This window comes from Apium graveolens, chromosome 7 (assembly GCF_009905375.1).
Source record: "Apium graveolens cultivar Ventura chromosome 7, ASM990537v1, whole genome shotgun sequence".
NCBI classification, from domain to species: Eukaryota; Viridiplantae; Streptophyta; class Magnoliopsida; order Apiales; family Apiaceae; genus Apium; species Apium graveolens.
This window is the reverse complement of record NC_133653.1, coordinates 28,945,463-28,959,079: the sequence shown is the minus strand read 5'-3', so window position 1 is coordinate 28,959,079 and position 13,617 is coordinate 28,945,463. Positions and strand designations below refer to the sequence as shown.

The window sequence follows — 13,617 nt, the reverse complement described above, 5'->3', positions numbered from 1 at the left end:
TCACACGCCAAACAACATATTTGGAACATTCTTTCTTCATGTGTTCAGCCTTCTTACAAAAGTAGCAGGTTGTTTCCTTATCCTGCTTTTCTTACAATTGATGCTTGGATTTTCCACTTCCAATATCTTTACCTTTCTTCTGTTTCTTGTCATGGGAGCTTGATTCCAAGTGAGCACTCTCAGTCTTCTCTCGCAAAACCCTCTCTTCCTCTTGTACACGGTGTGAAATGAGCTCATTAAGAATCCATTTTTCCTTTTGAGTATTGTAACTCACCACAAAGTGTCCAAACTGAGGAGCAGAGAAATAAGAACTAAGTGGACAAGTAACTCATCTGAAAGTTGTAACTTTAGTTCCTTGAGTTTGCCGGAAATATTAGACATCTCAATGATGTATTCCCCTTTCCTTTATACTTCATGGTCACGAGTTTTGACAGAAGATTACTCATTTCCGCTTTCTCATTCTCAGCAAAATATTGCTTAATTTTATAGAGGAACTTATTGGAACTTGTGCTCTCAGCAATAGAGCCCCGAAAGCCAGTTAAAATCGTTCGATTTATGATCTCCAGACACATGCGATTAGAGTGTTCCCATTTCTCAATTTTGATCCATTTTGGGATCATCCGTAGTGGGAACTAGTTGGTCTTTCCTTAGCGCAAGGTCAAGATCCATACATCAAAGAATGATCTGAACATTCTCTTTTCACGTAAATGGCTTGTCATATTCAACATTGGAATCATGCTCAATTGAGCGGAAGCAGAATTAACACTAGTAGTAACTGAAATAGAAAACAAATATAAAACATAATGCTCAAAAATAGTATATTTAATAATGTGATAAATTTTAAATATTGGCAACACCATCACAAGATACCTAGCGCAACATTAAATTTTAGTCTTTGAACAGAAATTTAATTTACAATTGGTACCCCACGCAATAATCAAGTATTAACAATTAATTTCTGTCAAATAATATCTCTTTCTTTGGACCGACTTATTATTCAAATGAAAAAACTTGATATTGTTACATACTTATTATCACAATAATATTTTAATTTTGGCCAAATATTACCTTCCTTTGGGCCAATAAATTTGTATAAAATTAAATATTATAGCGTCGTAATAATAATTTTAAATTAATCAATCTACACAAAAGATGTCACTTTGGCGACATATTGCTTCAATCAATTAACTTAAAATATATTTGACCACTTAAATAAATAAGTTAAAAATAATTTATCAATAATAAAAAAATTAAACCCACAAATATAATATATTCTTTACGTGCAGCTTACTAACCAAAATATATAAGCGCAATATCCTACTGTACATCTAAATTGCTCCACCCAAGAAGAGACCTTGAAATGTTAAAACTGGGCAACCTTGTGATCGACCGGTAAAGAACAAAATTTTATTAAATTTATATGTAAAGGACACATAAATTCATGACTAACGAATACTTGCTTGAAGGCACTTAATTCATAAACAATAATATTAAACTAATATGTCGATAAAATCTTATCTACACAGCAGCACCAGATGGTACATCGCCAATTGTGAATTACTAAGTCAACATCATTTAATCATATGTAATAGTATACCATGTTAATAAAATTTAATAGCAAACCACAACATAATTGTTAAGTCTTAGTTCTAAATCCATACATTGTAACCAATTAATAACCATATTATGGTCAAGTATTATGAAATCACTTAGTGAACCATAACAGACCGTAACTTCAAGATCTCAGAAAACAATAATCCAAAGAATCAAAATAACATGTATCCAAAATTGCTCGAATCAATATCCAATAATTAAATATGAAGAGGCTCTAATACCAATTGATAGAATCTAACAATGCTATAAACACATAATTCTCTAAAATAGAGACAATGACCATAATCATCATATATAATTATCCAAATTAAACCGAAGACAAAAGCGTACCTAAATTCATAATACGATAATTATGACGATATCTGAATCTGTATAATGTTCTTAATTATTGTCTTCCTCGACCAAGTACTCCTTAGATTTTCTTAATAGCTCTCTGATGGGTAGAAGATAAGTCATGTAATGTACTTGATATATTGGAGACTATACCATTTTAATATACCACCTAATTAAATCTCTAATTATAATTTGACTGGGCCTGATATTGGGTATCACTTAATAGGTTTATACAATATATTAAAATCTAATTGGGTTCTTATTTGACCATTTAACTTAACCTAATAAAATAAATATCTATTATAACTGATATATTTATATGTAGCTCATAAAATAATAATAATAATTATTATTAAAATAATAATAACACATTTTTCTTTAATGAGATTATAATCCCCGGATAATAATTTGGGGATAACTAATCTCATTATTATTAATCCGACGGATTAAATAATTATATTTTAAAATGAATAAGATCAGGATTAAAATATAATCATTTAAAATTTTATTTTTAGTTTGTTTTAAGGGATAGTCATAGGATTGGAATATTATTCTTTAAATTTTTCAATCTATGTTTGTTTCACATGGGATAACAATGAAGGAAATTATAATTCTTTAAAAAATAACTTGTTAAAGGGGATTAAATAATAACTCCCCCCATCAAGTATCAGAGGTGATTATAATCATATCCTCTAACATAACAAAATAAACATGGAGTAAAATAATTTATAATCCTTAAATATCCATTCACAAAAATTTTACAAAAAAAGCATGAAATTGAAAATTTTGATGAATTATAATCATATCACGTACTTAGTGTTGTGGAATAAAAACTAGAGTGTGTTAGTAATTAATGCTAGGGTTTGTGAGTTTCGAGTTTTAATGGATGCTCTCGCGTTCGGGACTATCGGTCCTTGCAAGATGCCTACGTATCCGTGTGGTAGAGAATTAAGCCAAAAACGTAGTTCTAGGTTGAGGGGTAAAGCCCTTTATATAGAGGTGAGTCTAGTGTTAGACTTGTATTGGGAGACTTGGTGGATAAGTCTCCAACTTAGATAGTGATTATGAGTCCTATAAGGGAAGGAACTCCATAATCTTCTGTGTAGGACTTTGAGTTTGTTTTGGACGCGTGTCTCTGCTCTTCCAGCCGTATTAGGCCTAGTCCGTGAACAACTTATGTTCGTGGACCTTGACGACCTCTGTTGGTGGGCCTTGACTACATGGGTCATCTTGAGTCTGCTACGAGTTTGGACCTGACATGACTGTACTATACTTTAAACAAGAATCCCAAGTGTACTTAATGTGACATTTAATGTGTCTTTAGGATATATTTTCTATCCATATCATTTTCCCCCAACTTCCGCGAATACTGCTCGAGTTTTCGTGGAAGTTCTAATGGTCTTTTCGCGACTCGGGATACTTTTGACCCTTCTCGGGTATTGGCCCTTCATGGGTGTCGGCCCTTCATGGGTGTTGCCATTTTATCGTAAATTATAAAGTGACCTACATGTTTACCATGACTTATATAGTGCAATTATACACACTTAAGGCCTTTTCACAGGCTAATTGGATAGTGTTTAACACAATCAGGACTAAAAAGCGGACATTTATCACCCCTTAACCTCCGTCAAGGTTAATTACAGGGTGAAAGCGGCTAACATGCCTTATTCGGGGTTAATCGGCCCTAATCGGGGCTAATTTCCATGTACAGGCTATTAACTAGGCTTAAAATAGCCTAATTTTAAGCTAGAATACATCAATCGGCCTTAATCGAGGCTACTCTGCCCTAATCGGGGCTAATTTGTCTTAATCAGGAGTAATTAGTATGCATAAGACATTAATTATCCTTAATTGACACTAATCACGTGAGTGAATAGGTTAAACGACCCTAATCGGGGCTAATTTCATCACACGAGTCACTAAATTCCCCTAATCCGGGTTAATTACGTGTAATATACACTAATCGGACCTAATTAGGGCTAAATCTCACTAATAGGCCCAAATCGGGGCTAATCTTAAAATCTTGAAAATTTAAAAAAAAATCGAATTTTTTCTATTTTTCCCATTTTTGTAAAAAAAATTAAAATATTTCGCATGGGGGTCGCCGGGACTTTGTAGGACCTCCTGCAGGGCAGCCTGCAGGAGGTCCTGCTCGGCCTAAGGGCTTCATTGAAACCTGCTCGTCCAGGCCTAGTCGGCTAGGGGCAGGACATCCTGTTCCCTGCTGGCCAGAGTTGTTTGTTCAAAATTTTTTTGCAGAACCTTCTACCCGGACTCTAGCCCTTCATGTATTCTGCTAGGCTGTTTTTGCTCTGGATCATTCATGAAATTAATCTCGTGGTGGTCCTAGATTCCCTTGTGGTTCTTCTATCCTTGTTTCAGTGAACGTTCTATTCTCATTCAACTGAACGTTCTGTACTCGTTCTACTGAACGTTCTGTACTCTATTGAACTTATTTTGTAGGATGTCATGTACTTCATTAAACTTGTTCGAACTTGTTTTATAGGATGTTCTATACTCCAACGAACTTGTTCTCGTAGATGTTCTTCTCTTCACGAAACTTATTTCCGCTGAGAGTCATCCTTTCCAAGAAATTTTCCAAGAGATTTTACATGAGGGTCTCCGAAAAAAATTCAAAAAACCTCAGAGCTCTCCTACAGAGTCTCCTGGTCGGCCTCAAGGCTCCATTTATAGCCTTGTCGGTCAGGCCTGCTCTTGATAGGCCTTGGGGCCACTCTCATGGTGGTCTGGTCGGCCGGAAGGAAAAGTTCTCCGAACTTGCTATAGTGAACGCCTTACTCTTCACGAATGTGTTCTCGATGAAGCTCTAATCTTTACGGAACTCGTTCTTATGGACGTCCTAGTCTTCGCGAAACTTGTTTTCATTGGAGGATAATTTTTTTTACGAATTCGCAAAACAATTTACAGGAGGGCAACTAGAACAACTTCAGAAGGCCTCAGAGCTCTCTTACAGAGGCTCCTGGTCAGTCTCAAAGCTTTATTTGTGACCTGGTCGGCCAGGTCTGCTCTTGGTAGGCCTCAGGGCTCTCCTACAGAGGCTCCAAATCGGCCTCAAGGCTCCATTTGTAGCCTGGTCGGCCAGATTAGCTCTTGGTAGGACTTGGGGCCCTCCGGGCTATCCTACAGAGGCTCCTGGTCAACCTCAAGACTTCATTTATAGCCTGGTCGGTCAGGTTTACTTTTTGTAGGACTTGGGGCCCTTCGGGCTATCTTATAGAGGCTCATGGTAGGCCCCAAGGCTTCATTTGTAGCCTGGTCCGCCAGGCCTACTCTTAGTAGGTCTTGGGGGTCTCCTGCAGGGTAGTCTAATCAGTCATGAAGAACCTAATCATGTCCATCTGAGAACCTAATCTTGCTCTAATCTTCATAAGCTTTGTTAATCATGGTGATTAGCGAAATCTACCCTTAGCTAAGACTAATGACTTGTTTTTAGTCTCATCCAAGATTTTATCGGAGGACTAATACGGTAAGCGGTGTCCTGCATTGTTTTTTTGGTTATTATGTCATCTCTTCTAATTTTTTGGTCACTTTCTCCACCATTTCCGGTATTCTTTCGAGAGGTACCTGCTAATGCGAACCAGGTAGAGTTACGACCTGTTGTAGCAGGTAGCTCTTTCCCTATAAAAGAAGATGAGAAGTGTTCATTTTCATTCACACATTCATTTCTCAACTTCTCAAATTCTCTCAAGCCTTTCTCAAGCTCCCAACTTTTCAAGCTTTTCAAAGATGTCTCAAGGTCAAGGTCCTAGCAGATCTTCTCTCTCCATGAAGGAGGCCATGCACAAGAGGGCTACAATTTGCTCTATGTAAGGTATAACTCTTGTTTTCCCTTTCTCTATTAACCGTTGTTCTAACAGTCTAAAGAGCATGCTGGATGAAAGGGCAGACGAGTACCCAAGTACTGTCCATTTTGATGCGTTCCACCATAGGAGTATGCTTTGTGAAGGGGATGTTGAAGAGATCAGGTCGGGTTACCCTTGGCCTAAATGTTTAGAGGTTCGTAAGGCTAAGCCTAGTGAAAAGGCTTGCAATCTCAGTCCCCAGAGACTATTTGTTTACAAGGCAGCCCTGAAGTCTGGGCTAAGGTTTCTACCACACCCCTTTATCCCGAGGCTTCTGGACGAGCTCAAGATCCATCCATGTCAGCTTTACCACAACGGGTGGGCTTTTATCATTCTCTTCATAGTGAGGTGCCATGAATTGGGCATCCCATTGAGCGTAACAATGTTCCGAAGCATCTTCATGATAAAAGCATCTCCTCTTAACTGACCTGGCCGGGTCGTGATACAACATAGACCTCATGTTCCTCACATAGTGATCACGAGTTCTCTTGATGACTCAAACCACAACTGGAATAAGATGTTTGTGGTCTTAGAATAGAAGGGTGGATACTGCGAGGTGTACTTCAGACGTGACTTCAACAGTTCTGGTTAACAGTTGTCACTACATACTCAACCTTTCGGATGCTGAGCTTCTTGCCCACGACCTCCTTATTAATGATGACGGGAGAACCCCCTTTTGGGAGTTCATTACGGAAACTAAGCTTGTCGAGGCTGGCATTAGCAGCCTCTCTAAAGAGGGTATTTATTTTTATCCCACTTCAACTTTGTACAAGTTTATTCTTATATCTGCCTTCTTTTCATCTTATTTCAGCTGCTGAGGCTCTTGATACTGTGGTCAACAAGAGCGATGTGGTCACAGGAAGAATGGCTCGGGATGCAGCCAAACAAGCGAACCGTGTCCCTTAGATTTCTGCTTTCCGTGAAGCATCTGAATTCGGTTAGAAGAGGACTAAAGACTTCAACTGGAGTGCAAGAATCCCTTAGGAACCTTCTTGGGGTATCTCCACCAATGACTCGGTGCTCAGTAGTCCGAGCCCATCCCCTCGAATGGTAGAAGAACTTTGTTACTCCTCCCGACCTTCTGTTTGTCTCCTCTAGTGAGAAACTATTTAAAGCCGAGATATCAGGCTCAAGCCTTGTATCAGGTATATTTTAACTTGTATAAACTTTCGTTTAAGTGCACTTCTTTTAGAACTTAAAATTTTTTATAGGAACCACCCTTACAGGAGGTTCTGCTTGGCAAAAGGCCCCATTTCATGCTTGTCGGCCAAAGCTGGTCCGCCTCGGGGCAGGACCTTCTACAGGCCAAGAGTGTCTAGTCGGCTATGTCTTGTGCTTGGGGACTCATCCCTTCTGGCTTACACTTTTCATAACTCTATTTTATATTCTCCTTGCCAGGCCAATGCTTACTTCGTCGCGTCCTCCACTCAGAGCATAAAGATGAGAAGTGACTACGCAGCACTGCAGACCTCAATGAACAAAATGAAGATCTCTTCGGACGAATGGGAGTCTAAAGCCCATGAAGTGGAGGGAAAGATTGCTGCCTTGAGAGGAAGTGCTCTAAAGTGAAGGAGAAAAGAAAGAATGGGTGGAAAAAGCTCGTGGACTCATACCATAGATCCTCATCATTTACCAAGATAATGGATGAGCACGAAGATGAGATGCGCCCTGTTAACCTGGATTTAGGTTGGAAGAGCGGATTTATATATGTTCATAGCATGTATCTGGACATGGTCGACCCGAGTCTCCTCTATTACCCCTAAGAGTTACCTGTTTTAGACCCCTCCGGACGGGCCTCCGGGTCTGTGCCCGAGACTCACCGCATGTGGCTTATATTTGCAGACTTTGTTTTTTTGGATTATATTGGATTTTATCCTATTGGTCATTCAGGACCTAACTTATGATCCTTCGGGATCTTTATCCATGTATTTTATTTGATTTGATTTCATACTTGTCTTTTATTTTCACATTTGGTCATTCGGGACTTGCATTTTTTAGATGCTCGTACTTAAATAAATTGGTAGACAAGATGATAGACTTAAACTCGCATTAATAGATAATATCTCTGAGAAACGGGTTCAACCCTAACATAAAATGGTTTCGTCGACCTTATTCATAAGCTTAATACTAAGTACTAGGAACATATCACAAACTTCCTAAATATAATAAACCTTCAGGTTTGAAGCGTGCCAAGTGCAGGGCACTTCGTCACTGTTCAGGATCTCCAACTTGTAGGATCATCTACATAATGTCTTCCTGACCTTATAAGGCACTTCCCAGTAGGGGCTAGCTTTTCTCTCTCCCTGACTCCCGATGCCTTAATCTTTCTTATAACCAAGTCTCCTTGCTGAAAGAACATTTCCTTAACCCTTCTATTGTAATAGAGGGAGGCTCTTCATTGATGCTCTGTATTGCGGGCATTGGCCTCATCTCTAACCTCGTCGATGAGATTAATAGCAAGTCTCATGCCTTCTTCATTGGTCTCTGGTTCATAAGCTTCGATCCTAGGGGATCCATCTGTGACCTCAGGGGGCACCACGACCTTGCCTCCGTAAGCCAGCATGAATGGGGTATCTTCAGTTGTTACTTTGCAGGTAGTACGATATGCCCATAGTATAGGCAGCAATTCGTCTGCCCAAGTATTCCTGGAGTGTCCGACCCTTTTCTTAAGTCCATCAAGAATGATTCTGTTAGCAACTTCCACTTTCCATTTTCTTGTGGGTGTGCAACTGAGGTGAAGCAAAGCTCTATGCTATTATCATCACAGTACTCTCTGAATTCTGCATTATCAAATTGTCGCCCATTATCTGTGACGAGGATGTGTGGGATTCCAAATCGGAATATCATATTCTCCTAGAAGAATTGAGCAATTTTCTTGGTGGTTATCTTGGCTAGTGCCTTAGCTTCAATCCACTTTGTGAAGTTGTCTATGGCTACCACAATGAATTTCCTTCGTCCTGATGCTATAGAAAATGGTCCAAGTATATCCATTCCCCACATTAGAAAAGGGATGGGTATGCTGATAGATGTAAGCCTCTCTGAGGGCTATCATACTATTGGAGTGTGCCTCTGGCACCTGTCACATTTCTTCACATAAGCCATTACATCGGCTAGTATAGTTTCCAGTAGAATCCCAATCAAGTTATCTTGTGAGCGAGGGCCCTCCCCCCCAAGTGTTGTCCACAAATCCCTTCGTGGGCTACTTTAAACACCTCCTCTGCTTCGAGAGGTCTCAAGCACTTCAGATACATAATAACAAAAGACCTTTTATAGAGAAGGCCTTCAATCAACGAATATCTCAATGCTCTCACTAACAGCTTGCATGCCTCCTGGGCATCGTCTGGAGCCATCCAGTCTCAATATGGCTTTTGATCGGGTCTATCGAACAACTTGCCACACCGACCGGTGCTATCAGAATTATGACATGTATAGTGGTGGTCTTCATGACCTGGAAGTAGATAATTCTCGGATAGTTTTCGATTTCGTACGAGGCGAACTGGAATAGGGCATCAACCGTAGTGTTCTCCTCTCTCGGGACATGTTTTGCGTACCATTCATCAAACCGAGTCAGTATTACTTTCACGACTCTCAGGTACTTGGCCATAGTATCATCTTTGGTCTCAAACGCTCCATTGACTTGAGCAGCTACAAGTCTTGAGTCTCCACAGACCTTCAGTTTTTTGGCCCTCACGGCTCTAGCCAAGCCTAAGTCGGCTATCAATGATTCGTATTCTGCTTTGTTGTTCGTAGTTGGGAAGTCCAACTTCAAAGCATACTCAATCATGAACCCATCGGGGATTTTCAAGACTAGGCATGCATCACTAGATTTTGTTTTGGATGCTCCATCAAAATGGAGAACCCAATACTCTTTCAGGGTCGCTTCTTTATCCTTTTCTTTCTCTCCTCTTTATGGGGTTACTATCTCTTGCCCCCCGACTTCTTGGTCGTTAATGGTGCATTCGACCACGAAGTCTGCTAAGGCATGAGCCTTGATGGTCGTTCGAGGCTTGTACTTGATATCAAATTCTCCTAACTCAATTGCCCACTTGATGAGTCTTCCACTGGCCTTCGGGCTATGAAGAATGTTCCTCAAGAGTTGGTCTGTCAGGATTTCGATTTTGTGAGCCTGGAAGTATGGCCTCAACTTCCTGGAGGCTATGATGATGGCAAGTGCAAACTTCTCTGTGGTTAAGTAGTTTAACTCTGCTCCGTGGAGCACCTTGCCTACATAGTATACAGGCTTCTGGAGTTTCTGTTCTTCCTTTATGAGGACTGCACTCACGGCTTGTTCATATACCGCTAGGTACATATAAAGGGTGTCCTCCGTACTTGGTTTGGCCAGCAACGAGGCTTCATTTATGTATTTCTTTAGCTATTCAAAGGCCTCTTGGCTCTCAGCTGCCCATTCAAAATTATTTACCTTCTTAAGGGTTCTAAAAAAGGGCAGACATTTGTCTCCAGACTTGGAGATGAACCTCCCAAGAGCTGCGATTCTTCCTGTCAGCTTCTGAACATCCTTGATGGAACATGGTGGCTCCATGTCCAAGATGGCTTTGATCTTATCGGGGCTGGCCTCTATTTCCCTCTCAAAGACCATGTGACCAAAAAAAAATTCCAGACCCAACACCAAAAGCACACTTGGTGGGGTTTAACTGTAAAGTGGCATTTATGTCCATTTAGAACGCTTCATATAGGCTCGAATTGGTGTTTTGTACTCAAGTTGCTTGTGTATTTGGTGTATTTTTGTAGTATTTTGTATTTCAGGGCATAACTAGGAAGAAAGGCTGGAAATTGCATGATGTATGCTTGGAAGAGTTTAAGGATGAAGTCTTGGTCGAGTGTGCGAAGAAACCATCAGTTGCAGTCAAGAAAAGAAGCAAATAATAATTTTTCCAGAAGCTCAGCGCGGCCGCGCCATACTCAGAGCGGCCACGCCGGATCCCAGGGCGGCCGCGCCAGGTCGTTTTACCAGAATCCTGTTTTCTAATAGAATACTAGTCTGCTAGACTTCTGGTCGATTTGGGCTACTATATGATGAATTTTTTAGGATGTTTTTCAAAACAGAGAGCAAGGAGAAGACAAGAAGAAGACCTAATAGCACAATACAATAAAAGAGAAGAAGAACTTGTTTTACTTGTGATTCTTTGCTTAAGTTGTAATCTTGGATGCTCGTTTTCTTTATTGTTGAACCTATTACTCTTGTTAATATACTTTGTTTATTTATTCAGTTTATAAAGACTTAGTTTTATATACCATGCTTTTATCAGAACCCACGGTGATGATGAGTTTGGTTATGAACAAATCACACGGTTCTAACGGATTTACTTATGGATTTTAATAGTTAATTTGTTTCGATATCTTAGTGTGTGGTGATTGTATGATATCCTAGTATTTGTTGTGCTTATTCATCTTATGAGCACCGCGAACTTATAAGATAGCGTGTTAATCTCTATTGAAGGGACAGTGAATATAGAGATTTAGAACTTGCAATGCTAGCATAGGTTCATGTATTTGTTATGCATGATTCATAGGTAATTTTAACCATCTTACTTGCCCTATGTAATCACGATAGATAACTTGCGCAGTAAACCTTTATGTTGTCAAATTCTATATACATATAGGATCTCAACATAATTGGTGTCTATTCAGCTTCTATCTCTTTTGTGGATGTCTGGTAGTAGGGTATTCGTGCAACGAAAGTTGGTGTTTACTAGTTTCGTGTTATCCGATTAGTTGTCATCACCATTGCATGCTAAGGTTAAGAACAATGACTTTGAATGAAGTATTTAATGAAGTTGGAATCACATGTTTATCTCATATAATTAATTCAATCACTTTAATCTCTTAGTTATTTGCGTGTTAGTTTAATCTTAGTTATAAAACATCTCAAATTGTTACTTGTCTTAGAATTGAGTGATAATCATACATTGATGCATAGGTGCACATTCTGAAATTAACCTAAACCAGTCTTTGTGGGAACGAACTAGAAAGAATTTTATATTACTTGCAAACGCATATACTTGTGTGTAATTTTAGCGCGTGTTTTCATCTTAACAAGTTTTTGACACCGCTGTCGGGGACTCGGTGTTTATTTTTAGTTTATATGCTTATCATCAGTGGTCGTTAAAGTTCACTGACTCGGATATTTTACTTAGTTGTTTTGCTTGTTTGTGTTCCAGGTACTCTAGAGAGCATTTATGCTAACACATTCTCGATCTCGTAAGAGAATACTGGATAAAGCGGAGGAAGAAGTTGTAGTAGTAGAAGAAGTATTTATTGAGGTGAAAGTTGAAGAAGAAGCGATCGTTGCAATGGGAGAACCAGTAGCAAATCTGAAAGCTTTGATGGACTTTTCTCAACCGAAGATTAATGACATTAAGTCTAGCATTGTCAGACCAGCCATCGTGGGTAATACTTTTGAAATCAAATCTAGCACGATTCAAATGGTGTAAAATTCAATCCAGTTTGGGGGTTCTTTAACCGAAGATCCCAATACTCACATTAGGAATTTCATCAAGATCCGCGACACCTTCAGGTTCAATGGTGTTTCTGAAGATGCTGTTAAGCTGAGGTTTTTCCCATTCTCTCTTAGGGAAAAGGCTAAGAGCTGGTTACACTCTCTACCAGCTGGTTCTATCACTACTTGGGAAGATCTTGCTCGGAAGTTTCTTACTAAACCCTATGGCAAAGACAGTTGCAATCAGAAATGCTCTTACTCAGTTTGCGCAGCAATCGGGAGAGTCTTTATTTGAAGCTTGAGAGCGTTATAAGGAGATGCTTAGGAAGTGTCCTCATCATGGGATGCCTGACTGGATGATTATCAATTTCTTTTATAATGGCTTGTGAGCACAATCTAGACCCATGATCGATGCAACATCAGGTGGAGCCTTATGGGATAATAGTTATGATAAAGCTTATGAGTTGATTGAACTGATGGCTGCTAATGAATACCAGAATCCAACTCAGCGGCTACCTCAAGGCAAGGTAGCAGAAATTCTGGAGGTGGATACAACTACTGCTATAGCTGCTCAGCTTAAGGCTTTGACGATGAAGGTGGATTCTTTGGCTAATTATGGAGTTAATCAGATCACTAGTGTTTGTGACCTTTGTGCTGGTGCACATGATACTGAGCAGTGTGCTATTTCTAGTGAATCAGCTCAGTTCCTGAGCAACTTTCAGAGGTCGCAGCAACCAGTTCCAGTCACCTATCATCCCAACAACCGCAATCATCCTAACTTCAGCTGGAGCAACAATCAGAATGTGGTGCAACAGCCTTATCAACAGTATGCAGCAAAACAATTCAACCCTCCTGGTTTTCAACAACCGCAATATGCACCAAGACAACAACTCAAACTTTAGCAACTACCACATGAATGTGCAAATCAATCTACGTAAAATCTGAGTTGGAGGAGTTGAGGCTCATGTGCAAGAGCCAAGCGGTTTCTATTAAGACTTTGGAGAATCAAATTGGGCAGATTGCCAATGCCTTGCTGAATCGACAACCTGGTACACTCCCTAGTGACACAGAAGTTCCAGGAAAGAAGGAAGCAAAAGTGCAGGTTAAGGCAATTACATTGAGGTCTGGAAAAGTTGCGAATCCTGAAAAATCTAAAGCTTCGAAATCTGAAGAGTGGCTGAAAAAGATGTGCAGAAGGAAGCAGAAGTGGAATCAGGAAGAAAACCATGGAACACACTCCTCCTGAGGGTAATACAGGGGGAAACAGACCTATCCTCCACCTCCTTTCCTAAGAGGCTGTAGAAGCAAAAGTTGGACAAACAATTTGCTAAGTTTCTAGAGGTGTTCAAG

General features: G+C 39.8%; 1 non-coding gene across 1 annotated transcript; it reads right to left on the bottom strand.

Annotated features, from left to right (window-relative positions):
- Window positions 1-12,506: 12,506 nt before the first annotated feature.
- LOC141676205 (small nucleolar RNA R71) lies at window positions 12,507-12,613 on the bottom strand. Its single transcript, XR_012556807.1, has one exon. It is a non-coding gene; the product is annotated as a small nucleolar RNA R71 (small nucleolar RNA).
- Between the last annotated feature and the right edge of the window lie 1,004 nt (window positions 12,614-13,617).